Source organism: Sapajus apella, unplaced genomic scaffold, assembly GCF_009761245.1.
Source record: "Sapajus apella isolate SASKATOON/1434 unplaced genomic scaffold, GSC_monkey_1.0 scaffold6, whole genome shotgun sequence".
In the NCBI taxonomy this organism is placed as follows: Eukaryota; Metazoa; Chordata; class Mammalia; order Primates; family Cebidae; genus Sapajus; species Sapajus apella.
The window spans coordinates 19,015,895-19,029,578 of record NW_022436946.1 but is presented as its reverse complement, the minus strand read 5'-3'; the positions used below and the strand labels follow the sequence as shown (position 1 = coordinate 19,029,578).

Below are 13,684 nucleotides of genomic sequence, written 5' to 3'. Positions count from 1 at the left end.
TGGATTAAGATTGGCCTACTGGGTCACTAGTTTCAAAAAGATAACCAATTGTAAGAAAGCAAGAAGAAACTAGAAATGTCTCTAGAATACATGCTAAAATTAATTGAGGGATATACAATCCTCTTGAATCCTATTAATTTTAGATCTGGAAGGGACACAAGAAAATAACTTAGCCAACCCTTTATTTTGCAGATATTAGAGAATCAAAGAAATTTTAGACTGAGCTAATTGACTGAAAGATCAGTTTTTTAGAATATCCTGAGCAAAGGTAGAAATCTAACCTCCCGGTAAAAAATATTTGCCGGTTATTTCTCATTTGCATAAACATGTTAAATCAACCAGGCAATGAGCTGAGATCAATTAGGTGATAAGCTCGTGTTCCTGAATGAATTTATCCCTCAGTGTTTTCTCAAATGGGGTTCATTTTTACCAAAAATACTTTCCTCTTTTTATCTTTGTCTTCCCAATGTACCTCTGACTGTGACCTTCCAATTTCCTATAGAGGTAAACAGAGTATAAAGATGTGGAATCATGGCTTTTTTTTTTTTTTTTTTAATACAGGCATCACTAAAATCTCTCATCTGTGTATAACATTTACAAGACTGGGGTAAGGAGGATCTTCCTCACTGATCAAGTTAGTACTAAAATCACAGCAGAAAATAGGAATACGGAATGGCTGGAAAAGTGAAGGCTGCCTATCCAGGAAAGCTCACAACTGAGGCATAAGACAAGAAGTCCACTATTACGTTTTTCTTCTGCAACCCCTCAAATATAATTTGTAATGGTTACACATAACTTTTAGGAAGAAAAATACAAGCTGTCTTCCAGGAAATCTGACCAACCCAACTACCAAAAATCCAAATCTATACCATATATCAACCAGTTAATAGCACCCTATGAAACAGAATTCACAGCTATTCCTTCCATTTGGGGAGAATAACACTGTATATAACAGAAATAACACTTGCCCCACAACAGAGATCCCAAGGAAAACATCAACTCACATTTATCAGTAATAAATTCACTGGGTAAATCATAGATTTCCTCAGAACTCACACCTGCAGCCAGGGCTGTGATCACTGCTACCACCTCTCTTGCTGGCACCGTGCAATCCAAGGACGCCTGGATTAGGATAAACACCTTAAGTATAGTGCTGACACAATCCAGTCCTAGCGCTTAAGTCAGAGGCAGCCCAGCCCTGGGTCAGGAAATAATGAGACTGATAATAGAGCCCAAAGGTAAACACAAATATCTTTAGGAAGCAGAGCTGCTTTTCCAATCATGAAATTAATTCCCAAATTATTTTACTCTTTGTTTCAGAACCAAGCAAAAACAGATGAAAAATGATTCCAAATGATCTGGAGAGAATGCAGCTCCATTATTACTTAAATATAATGAATAACAAACAAAGACTACCCAAGAGAAATGAGATCCCGCTCTAGCAACACAAGAAACTTTCTGTCAAGTATATCACAACTATACACTTCTCCTTTTTGAGAAGAAGGCGTACATGTGTGCGTACACACTATCACTCAAGTGTGCTTAGACTATAAAGCGGTGTGGCTGCTTTTCCACGAAGCTCATGGAATCAGTCACACCTATGTCCTAACACTTCCATGGTGAACAAGTTAAGGGACAGGGAGAGCTCCAGTGCCTACTCTGAGGCAAGCACCTGAGAGAGAGAGAGAGAGAGAGAGAGAGAGAGAGTGTATGTGTATGAAAGGGAAAGAAAGAACAAGAAAGAGTGTGTAAGTGTGAGCAGGCATGTGCAAGCAAGCAGTCAGTCAAAACAGAGATTCTTTATATTACACTGAACAAACTTTTTGGTGTAACACTAGAGAACAAGTTAAGTACAGCATTATAAGAAGTGCAGAGTGCCCGCAGAAAAAAAGAATTCTTTTTTTTAGTTCTGTTTCTTCTTACTCTAGCCACTCAAGCTAGTTTCTGTCATCTTTCTCCAACACTTAAGTTGTCATCTCTACTGGAGCTTCCCCACCCACCCCATGCATTTGAAAACCTTCTGGAAAAGAACCAAAAGTATAATCAACTTTGCAAAATGACATTCAGATTTAGTCCCCACCCTAATATTTGGCTGTTTATCCCACGTATTTCTTGATCTCTTTCCATTCTTTCTTCCTTTCCCTCTTTCCCTACCTATAATTAGATCCTGGCAACAAAGTTACTTCCTTTTTTTTCCCTGCTGTCCTGAGACTTTCAAAACTAAATTTCTCCATTGCCCCCACGCCAGCTTCACTTTTTCCCTCAAAATAAAGCAAGCCAAGATGGTCTCGATCTCTTGACCTAGTGATCCACCCGTCTGGCATGGTGGCGTGTGCCTGTAATCACAGCTACTCAGGAGGTTGAGGCAGGAGAATTGCCTGAACCCAGGAGGCGGAGGTTGCGGTGAGCCGAGATCACGTCATTGCACTCCAGCCTGGGTAACAAGAGCGAAACTTCATCTCAAAAAATAATAATAATAATAAAGAAAGAAGGCCAAGAAATGCACAAAATCGTCAGTAAGTCTTTAGGATGCCAAATTTAATATTCTAAAGATCTCTGTGGAAGAATTTTTCCAAGCAAAACTAATGATTCTCCGTCATCTATTTGTCAGTCATTCCTTCTCATCTCACCAAATTCACCTGAGCCATCATATATATATTTTTCTAGATTTAGACTAAGGTCAGATGGAAACAAAGGTGACTCTGAAGCCATAATGACTGCCTCAAAAAGAACTTTACCTGTTGACTGAAAGTGTGCCAATCATGCCAGACTTGTTTATTCTTCAGAGGTATTCCTTCAATCATCAGTGCCAGCACAACTATAAACTCACAGAGAGAAGAGACCTTGTCTTCAAATTATCCTCGAATGCACTCAGAACACTTTTAACAAGTCATAGCAATAATACTGAGAACTTACAAGACTCTGCTAGCACTATGGAGTCAAGGGAAAGCGAAGAAAAGAAAGAAGAAACAAGGCGAACGGCAGAACAACAGCCTTGACCCTGAGGAGCTCATAACCTAGACCAATAACACAGACAACCTCATGGAAAGTTAACATTAATAAACGGGTTTCAAGGTGACATTATAACAAAGGCCATAAGACTGTGTGTTAGCAATTGCTAAAGGAATTACACAGCTACAAATTCCTATGGGAATTCAGCAAACTGAAGCCAATACATTCCAGAGTAAAAGGAATTTGGCGTGTGAAATGACAGTTGCTCTGGCAAAATCATTTAAAAAGCTTTAATGGATTTATTGGTTTTCATATAGCAGAAGAGAAATACTTCAGATAGGCCTATGCGTTTTTAACCTCTATTTCTTTGAGGTTCACATCAAATAACCCTAAAATGGCAACAATGCAGCCACATCACAATGGTTTTCAAACTTCTCCCAATCAGTTGAGCCAAATTAACTAAATAGCTATGTTTGGGTGGTCTCTACGTCTCACTTTTTTTTAAACATTCAAAGTTACAGTTAGCTGGATTTAACCCTCTGGGTCAATGATCTTTTAAGTTATCCTAGAGGAAAACAATACTTTATAAATTTTCCCCAGTAGATAATGTAAAACAGCCAGAATGGTATAGCGAAACATGTTCTGGAATAGATGGAACCAATTCTAATTCCAACTATGAAAGTAATAGCAGCTTAAGGAGTCATTTTATTTCACTTTACTAAATTTCCTAATCAGTAAAATTAAAGGAGGAGGGATTAGTTATCTCCTTTTAAGTGTCACCTAGTTATAAAATTCTACATTTAAAAAAAAAATCACGGCAAGGTGCAGTGGCTCATGCCTGTAATCCCAGCACTTTGGAAGGCCGAAGCAAGTGTTTGGGATCACGAGGTCAGGAGTTTGAGACCAGCCTGGCCAACATGGTTAAACGCTGTCTCTACGGAAAATACAAAAATTAGCTGGGCATAGTGGTGGACACCTGTAATCCCAGCTACTCAGGAGGCTGCAGTAGAAGAATCACTTCAAACCAGAAGGCGGAAGTTGCAGTGAGCCAAGATCACGCCACTGCACTCCAGCCTGGGTAACAACAACAAAACTCCAACTCAAAAAAAAAAAAAATCACTTGGCATTGCAGAGTACACAAAATAACATTCAGTGAAAAATCACAACAAAACCAGAATATAAACCTCACTTTGTGAAATGCACAAAAATATGTGTTGACTTAAGCATTCATTCCATAAGCCATGAATGTAGGGTACAAAGATAAAAACAATAGAATATTAACAGTGAAAGTGGAAATAAGGCCAGCTCTCATTTTATTATTTGTGCTGCTCTATTTCCAATTCTAGTTAATAAACATATAAAAAGATCCAATCCCTTGAATCCAAGCTCGATGTTTTGAATCAGAGCTCTTTGGCCTCTTCGAAATACACTGCACATGAGAGTTACCTTAGAAACACTGTAAGCCCAGTCTTCAATCAGAGGGAAAATGGAAGGGGCAAACCCACAACTTTGTTTTTCCATTACTACTTCTCTCATCTAGTCTAAAATCCCATCTTCCACTCCCACCCCTCCTCACAAAAACCTCTTGGGAGTGACTGAACGCAAGTAACCTAAAACTGGAATTTCTGGGACTGTATGGTTTTCAAAAACCATCAGATTGTCATCTCCCTACTTCTACACACACGCCCAGAATTGGATTTCATACTTATTTTCACAACAGAATCTCCCAGCAATACTTAAACATTTTTTTTCCTTTTTTTTTTTAAAAAAAGCTTGAGCAGGCTATATCAGAAAAAAGAGGAAAATAATTTGGCACCTGTGGAGGTGATGTCATTACCAGCCATGGGCCTGAACTGTCCCTGGAATGCAGCTTGCAGCTTGAATCTCTGGGCCCACCCAGCACTGTTTAACATAAAACACACTCATATTCGACTGTGCTCTGCTTCGGAAGCCCTGTACTTACAACTTAACAGCTTTAAACTTTTTATAGAACACAGCATCAAATATTGTCAGGGATCCCTCGGAAGGCCAAACTTTAGCAGCTCTAAACCTTTATTTAATATATCTGGCAGACTCATTCTGCCTGCCTATCTATAGACAGTCCCTGACTCATGATAGGTTGTATTCCAAAAGCCTGATTTTGAGTCACCAGCTTGAAGAAAGAACTATACATACTCCCCAACACCAGATGGAGTGAAGGCTTGATTGAAGAAGGGGTGGGCACAGTGGGGGAGTGAGACCGACCGACCCAGAATGACAAAAGTGAACCTGGGGGTGTAAGCTTCAATCCTCAATCTGTAAAATGAGGTTAAGGAAATCTAAAACAAAGCAGGTAGGATAACAGTTTCTTGACATAAACACTCAATAAATGTTAGCTACTGTTATTATTTTCTCTCTTTACAGAAACAGTCATTAAAGGGAGTATTCATTCTCTAAGCCTACCGAAGTTCAATTAATCTATTAACACATCTGAAAGTACTTGAAAACCACAACTCCTAACAACACTTCTAAGGAAAGCATGCGATAAGGAGTTCCAACTTGCACACGTGTGCTCTCCAGAGGAAGATGTATACCCTCCATTTATGCCAGCAGTGCAATGCAGAATCTTTACCCCCCCCCCAGCAAGGAGCCCACCCAGAAAGAGGGTCCCTGAAAAGGAGATGGGGTGTGAACTCAGACTAAGAGTTAAGGGCTACAGAAATCTAAGCCTCTGCCCAAATCACCCCACTATGCAACTCCCTGGTCACCTTTCCGTTCCTTTTAGGAGATACCGAATGTAGCCCTCCTGCTTCCCCCTGCCAATATCTGTCCAAGACAGTCCTGTACAAAGAGAAACTAGATTCTTTACCTTTCAAATTCAGTCTAGAAAGTAACACAAAGCTTTGCAACTTTCTATCAAGATTTTACTAATCATAGCAATAAAGAGATGGATAAGAAAAGCCCAAATATGTTTGTCCATTTTTACTTACATTCCAAAGGCAAAGGCAAAAATCACACTCAGACGTCAATGCTAATACAGATATATTTAAAGCAGTCAAGACAACAGAAAAAGGAAGAAGCTGCAACTCCTATCTTGCAATTCCCAAGACGGTGCTTACTTGATCTTTCACAGTTTTTTTTTTACCTTCACAACCCTCTAAAAATTAGTTTTCAATTATCTACTGCTGGTGATGTGTTTTGTAGGCAACCACATAACCATGTTCCAGAAAGCTCTCTCCCTATGACCCAAAGCACATCAAAAGTCCCCTCTCCTCACTGTGTAGCTTTTTTTTTGGGGGGGGGGGTGGGGGGCGGAGTTTCGCTCGTTACCCAGGCTGGAGTGCAATGGCGTGATCTCGGCTCACCGCAACCTCCGCCTCCTGGGTTCAGGCAATTCTCCTGCCTCAGCCTCCTGAGTAGCTGGGATTACAGGCACGCACTCAGAAGATGTTAGAAATGCCCCAGACCTTGACATCTGTCTAATCTATTTCCCCAAGTCTGACAGTGAAGCTGGAGATCATTGTGTGGAGCCAAAGTTCAACCAGTCTCTCTGGGTCATGCTTTTCCCCATCACCCTACAAGGTTTAAAGTCAGTGGAAAGGGGGGTGTTGTGGGGAGCCAGAACCTCAAGCCAAGCCTTCACATATATAATGTATTCCAAATTTAAACAGTTTTTAGTCATTACCCATATTCCTGCTCCTTTCCCTAAGGCACAGGGCAGAGGTGTGTGTGTGTGCTCCTACTTAAAAGGCAAATCTCAGTGATCCTGTTCTCACCATCTCAGTTACCCATTCCCAAGGTCATACCCCAAAGCACTGGCTTTCAAATTTTTCAAACTGTGACCCAGAGGGAAATATTTACATCCCAAGGCAGTTCACAAACACATAGTAAACACACCCAATTTTAATGGAAACAACCATTTTAAATGACAATATGATCACTCTGACCAACACTGAAGGCTAAGCTTGGGGAGTTCCTGCTAAATCCAGCCCCAACCCTTCTACTCAGAAAGCCTTCTCCCAGACAGCAGAATGCCTCAGCCAGAAAAAAAGGAGCACCTCTTTCCTCCCTTTCCCTTTTTCTTTCCTTTCCCAAAGAGGAATCCCTATTTCTATTTGTGTGTATGTGTGTGTGTGTGTGTGTGTGTGTGTGTGTGTGTATTTGAGATGGAGTCTCGCTCTGTCACCCACACTGAAGTACACTGGCTTCATCTCGGCTCACTGCAACCTCTGCCTCCCTCCCAGTAGCAATCCCCGTGCCTCATCCTCCCGAGTAGCTGGGATTACAGGAACCCACCAACACAGCCAGCTAATTTTTGTATTTTTTCATAGAGACAAGGTTTCACCATGTTGGCCAGGCTGGTCTCGAACTCCTGACTTCAAGTGATATGCCCGCCTTGGCCTCCCAAAGTGCTGAGATTACAGGCGTGACCCACCGCGCCCAACCAACTTCTTTTTAAATTCACTTAAGACCAGGCACAGTGGCTCACACATGTAATTCCAGCACTTGGGGGGGGCCGAGGCAAGCGGATCATTTGAGGTCAGGAGTTACAGACCAGCCTAGACAACATAACGAAACCCTATGTCTACTAAAAATACAAAAAAAAAAAAAAAAAAAAAAAAATTAGCAGGGGCTAGTGGCACGTGCCTGTATTTCCAGCTACTCAGAAGTCTGAGGCAGGAAAATTGCTTGAACCCAGGAGGTAGAGGCTGCAGTAAGCTGATATCACACCACCGAATTCCAGACTGGGTGACAGAGTGAGACTCTGTCTAAAACAAAAAAAGATTCATTAAAAGTTCTATATGACTTAGATGAAGCCCTGACTCTCAAGTTTATTCTACTTCATTTTTTTTAAATGCTTGTCGTGACTCTCTAATATCAGGCTTTGAAAAATCCTGCCCTAGACCTATTATTCTGCAATTATCTCAATTTCATGCACCCCAGCCTCTGAATAACTATCTTTCCAGCTCAATCCCTCTTGAACCCTAACTCCAGCAATTCTATAACTATGAAGAGCCTGTGCCCGTCCCACCCTCCCACTGCCCTAGTCTTCACTCCCCTCCTTAAGCAGCTTGGATCCCATGGGCCTCCATCACATCTTAACTCCTTTGCCCCTCCCTACCTCCAGCACATTCACCCTCTTTATGGTTACATTCAACTCTGGTCTTATCAGACATGCACCTAAGCAGCCAAATGAAAACAGTCACAATAACTTTTCTCAATTTAAATTCACAGCCACAAACTTTAAGCAGATTGATATGGTTTGGCTCTGTGTCCCAACTCAGATCTCACCTTGAATTGTAATAATTCCTCTGTGTCAACAGCAGGAGCTGGTGGACAGTTTCCCGCATGCTGTTCTTGTGATAGTGAGTTCTCACGAGACATGATGGTTTTGGAAGGGGCTTCCCCCTTCACTCGACACTCATTCTCTCTCCTGCTGCCCTTTGAAGAGGTGTCTTCCACCATAATTTTGTTTCCTGAGGCCTTCCCAGCCAAGTGGAACTGTGAGTCAATTAAACTTCTTTCGTTTAAAAATTACCCAGCCTCAGGTATTCATAGCAGCATGAAAACACAGTAATACAGTAAATTGGTACTGCAAGTGAAGTGCTGCTGTAAAGATACCTGAAATGTGGAAGCAACTTTGGAAATGAGTAACAGGCAGAGGTTGGAACAGTTTGGAGGGCTCAGAAGATGACAGGAAAATGTGGGAAAGTTTGGAACCTCCTAGATACTTGCTGAATGGCTCAGACCAAAATGCTGAGAGTGATATGGACAATGAAGTCCAACCCGATGTGGTCTCAGATGGAGACAAGGAACATGCTGGGAACTGGAGTAAAAGTCACTCTTGTTATGCTTTAGCAAAGAGACTGGTAACATTTTGCCCGTGCCCTACACATCTGTGAAACTTTGAACTTAAGAGAGATTATTTAGGGTATCTGGTGGAAGAAATTTCCAGGGAGCAAAGCATTCACAACATGACCTGGATTATTCTGAAAGCATTCAGTTTTATGTATTCACTAAGAGATGGTTTAAAATTGGAATTTATGTTTAAAAGGAAAGCAGAGCATAAAAGTTTGGAAAATTTGCAGCCTCACAATGCAATAAAAAATAAAAACTGATTTTCTGGGGAGAAATTCAAGCTGGCTGCAGAAATTTGCAAGAGCAACAAGAAGCCAAATATTAATCACCAAGACAATGTGGAAAACATCTCCAGGGCATATCAGAGACCTTTACAGCAGCCACTTCCCATCACAGGCTCAGAGGCCTAGGAGGGAAAAATGGTTTTGTGGGCTGGGCCCAGGAATCCCCCTGCTCTGTGCAGCCTCTGTACATGTGCCCTGCGTCCCAGCTGCTTTAGCTCCAGCTGTGGTGGCTAAAAGGGGCCAAGGTACAGTTCGGGCCATTGCTTCAGAGATGCAAGCCCCAAGCCTTGATGGCTTCCACATGGTGATGAGCCTGTGGGTGTGCAGAAGTTAAAAGCTGAGGTTTGGGAACTTCCACCTAGATTTTGGAGGAAATGCCTGGATGTCCAGGCAGAAGTCTGCTGCAGGAGTGGAGCCCTGATGGAGAACCTCGGCTAAGGCAGTGCGGAAGGGAAATATAGAGGTGGAGCCCTACACAAAGTCCCCACTGGGGTACTGTCCAGTAGAACTGTGAGAAGACAGCCACCATCCTCCAGAACCCAGAATGGTAGATTCACTGACAGCTTGCACCATGTGCCTGAAAAAGCCACAGGCACTCAATGCAAGCCCATGAATGCAGCTGGGAGTGGGGCTGTACCCTGCAAAGCCATAAAAGTGGAGCTGCTCAAGGCAATGGGAGCCCACCTCTTGCATCAGTATGATCTGGATGTGAGACATGGAGTCAAAGGAGACTGTTTTGAAACCTTAAGGTTTAATTACTGCCCTATTAGATTTCAGTCTTGCTTTGGGCCTGCAGCCCCTTTGTTTTGGTCAATTTTTCCCATTGGGAATGATACCCAATGCCTGTACCCTCATTATATCTAGGAAGTAACTAACTTGCTTTTGATTTTCAGGCTCATAGGCCAAAGGGACTTGCCTTGTCTCAGATGAGACTTTAGACTTGGACTTTTTAAAATTAATGCTGGAATGAGTTAAGATTTTGAGGGACTGCTGGAAGGACATGATTGTGTTTTGAAATGTGTGGACATGAGATATGGGTGGGACCAGAGTGGAATTATATGGTTTGGTTCTGTGTTCCCACTGAAATCTCACCTTGAATTGTAATAATTTCCATGTGTCAAGGGTGGGGCCAGGTAGAGATAAGGGTCATGGGGCAGCTCCCCCATGCTGTTCTTGTGATAGTGAGTGAGTTCTCATGAGATCTGATGGTTTTATAATGGCCTTCCCCCTTCAGTTGACACTCACTCTCTCTCCTACTGCCCTGTGAACAGCTGCCTTCCACCATGACTGTAAGCTTCCCGAGGCCTCCCCAGCCATGTGGAACTGTGAGTCAATTAAACCTCTTTTCCTTATAAATTACCCAGTCTCAGCTATTTGTTCATAGCAGCATGAGAACAGATTAATACACAGACCCTTAGCACTCCTCAGAAATCCTATGAGAATTCCCTACTCAACCCACACTCCCATGCTCCTAGAAACTTATTTCACACCTGTACATAAAGCAAAAAAATTACAGACTCAAAAAAATATAACACTGGTAACTCGATGTTCCCAGGTTCTCAGCCACAATCCAACTACTACTATCCTCCAATAGGAAAAATCTAACATTCTATTTAACAAACTCTGTGACCACCTTCTAAAAAAAACACACTAGTCATTTAGAAGAAAAGGAAAATCTGCCTCAGTAGTATTAATAAGTTTAAGGCCATATAACCATTAAAGAATACAAGAAAATCTACTTTCAAAAAGTGCTTTTGTTTTCTCCCTTTTTATGAAAATGTTTGGTAGTATTCTCTCTTAATTCTCTTACCAAAGTAGTCCATATGCAACTATGTCCTGCCTCCCTAATCACTGATGGGCATAACAGTTTATTGTCCAAATATAATTTGTTCAACCATGCAAGATCTGTGCAATCAGGCATGTTTAATTTACCAAGGACAAGTCCAATGACATGGCCACAAGTGATAAGCACCAACACTCTGTTAGTAGGCCTTTTGCTGAAAGAAACAGTTTTTCCCACAATTATCCCCAGATTAAATTCAAGTGTCTAATAAATGCTTTCATATAATTCAACAAAAATAAAACATGCACATTACAGAGTTACTATTTATTCTAACCCAAGTCACTAATGGTAACACCAATGCACATAAGCATATAAACCCCAGGGTAAAATGGAGCTATGTTTCTTCAAATTCAAGGGCCAGTAGAAGTGAAGGCTAAGAAAGCATGTCTGACCAAAGAGACAGTAAGAAGCACAGCCCAGAATTCCAGGTGCTACAAGAGTGTTGTCATTGTACAATCATTGCAAGACATCAAGGGCCATTTTTATTGCTTTGAAACCCCTTTCTTCCTGACAGAAAGAAAAAATTAATTAATTTTTTTCAGAGATTCAGTTTCACTCTGTCACCCAGGCTGGAGTACAGTGGCACCATATCGACCCACTGCAACCTCCACCTCCCGGGTTCAAGCAATTCTCATGTCTCAGCCTCCCATGTACCTGGGATTATGGGTACACACCACCATGCCCAGCTAATTTTCATATTTTTTGTAGAGATGTGGTTTTGCCATGTTGGCCAGGCTGGTCTCAAACTCCTGACCTCAAGTGATCTGCCTGCCTTGGCCTCCCAAAGTGCTGGAATCACAGGTGTGAGCCACTGCACCTGGCTAGAATTAAATATTAATTTTTTAAAAACACTCAGACTTGAGTGTTTAAATCCATATACCAGCAAAGAGGCAGATCTTTCTTCAGCTTGGAAGAACCTCAGATGAAAAACATAAACACCTCTTGCACCTGCAGATACAGCCAAGACCACAGGCCTCTTAGCCTCACTCATCCAGACCTCCAACATCAAAAAGGAACGTGCACAGCACCAAGATGATCAAGCTAAAGTAACAGTTCCTACCCTCAGTCAGGCGCCCTCCTCAGCATCCTGACTTTTCATCATCCTACCAACCATTTTCCCTTATTCAGTGTTAAGACTGCTAAGACGTTTGCTTCTCCTTCTCCTCCATCATCCATTCACTCAAAAATTAGGAACTGGCTATTATGTAATCAGCACCGTGCCAGGACATCATAGCCTAGTGAGGAACACAGGAAGTAAGCGCCTAATTATAATCCATTCTGAGAAATATCTACATAAAGTCATATGCAAAACAACAAAAGAATAGAGGATGAAGTAGGGTAAAACTGAGAGCCATTCATAAAGGATGGAGGGAAGAAAGGAAGTACAGACTCCCAAGCACCTGCAAAGGCATCAAGCATAAAAGACCACTACAAGTTGCTCATTTCAACTTTTCGAATTTAGTCAAAATCACAAAGCGTAGGTCCAAGAACTTCCAAGGTAATAAAATAAATCAGTGAATTTCTCAACTAACAAGGTGGATATTTTTTAGATACTAACCGAGAAGTTTCTCCTTTCCAAGATCTTCTGAAAATTCCATTTAACCCTTGTATTTTGGCTTTCCATTTACAAATCAATTCTTAACTCTATAGACATGCACTAAACTTATGTCTTAGTCACAACTGCATTCTCTGGTACTCAACATAATTCTGGGAGACAAACTAGGACCTCATCCAAGCCAAAACTGCCTTCAGTGAAATTTTTCTTTGGTGGGTATCCCTTTCATTCCTCTCCCTTTCATTCCCTACCCACCCCAAGCCAAGGTAGTTCAGGTAACACTCTTAACAGGCAGTCAACTATCATGGCTAACAGAATGGCAGACAGCAGTCAAACCGTGACCTCCCTAAGCAGGGGTGAAGACAGGAAGCAAGTGAAAGACAATCCAGTGTAGATTTAAGGTGTGTTAAGTTAGGATTGAGTGAGAAAACAGATGGATGTCCTCTTCCTCCACCTCTAGAAGAGAAAAAATTTCCAGGCCAAGCACTGTGGCTCAAGCCAATAATCCAGCATTTTGGGAGACCAAGGCAGGTCGATCACTTAGGGTCAGGAGTTTGAGACTAGCCTGGCCAACAGGGTGAAACCCTATCTCTATTAAAAATATTAAAATTAGCTGGGCGTGGTGGCGTACACCAGGAGTCCCAGCTACTCGGGAGGCTGAGGCATGAGAATCACTTGAACCCAGGAGGCAGAGGTTGCAGTGAACCGAGATGACACCACTGCACTCCAGACTCGGCAACAGAGGGAGACTCCGGCTGGGGGCAGGGGAGCTTCCCTAGTTACTACCGAGTTGTTTTGTTATGAAAAAAAATCTCATGAAGTCGGAGTTTCTAACAGACTTGGCCTAGGCCCTATGTTAGCTAAGTCAGGGTTTCTCAGCCTCCGTGATACCAACATTTTATTGTGAGGAGCTGTCCCTGTGAACTGTAGGATATTTAGCAGCATGGCTGACTGCCACACACTAGACACCGCTAGTACACCCTCAAGTTGTGGAAATAAAAAACGTCTCCTAGAGAACAAATATCACCTGGGCTGGAAATCACTATGCTAGATGATGAACATCAGGCTACTTATTAACCACACAGTGAAGAAGAAACTGATGTTGATGAACAGGACAAAATATTGAGATAAGAAAAAGATCATGCCTTATTGGGCTACTGCCTGTGTTTTAATGAAAAACCAATAGATATCCCCAATGGAAGAGAAAAAAAT

At 41.9% G+C, this 13,684-nt stretch overlaps 1 protein-coding gene across 33 annotated transcripts in view; it reads right to left on the bottom strand.

Annotated features, from left to right (window-relative positions):
- The window catches only part of EPB41L2 (erythrocyte membrane protein band 4.1 like 2), a 225,776-nt gene that overhangs the window by 161,902 nt on the left and 50,190 nt on the right, over window positions 1-13,684 (bottom strand). For 2 of the 33 annotated variants that reach the window (XM_032274774.1, XM_032274804.1), the window contains exon 1: window positions 1,005-1,122. The exons of the other annotated variants lie outside the window; for them this stretch is intronic. The gene's annotated coding sequence lies outside the window, so the exon portion shown is untranslated. Of the gene's footprint in view, window positions 1-1,004; window positions 1,123-13,684 lie in introns of those variants that run through there. 33 annotated transcript variants of the gene reach the window in all.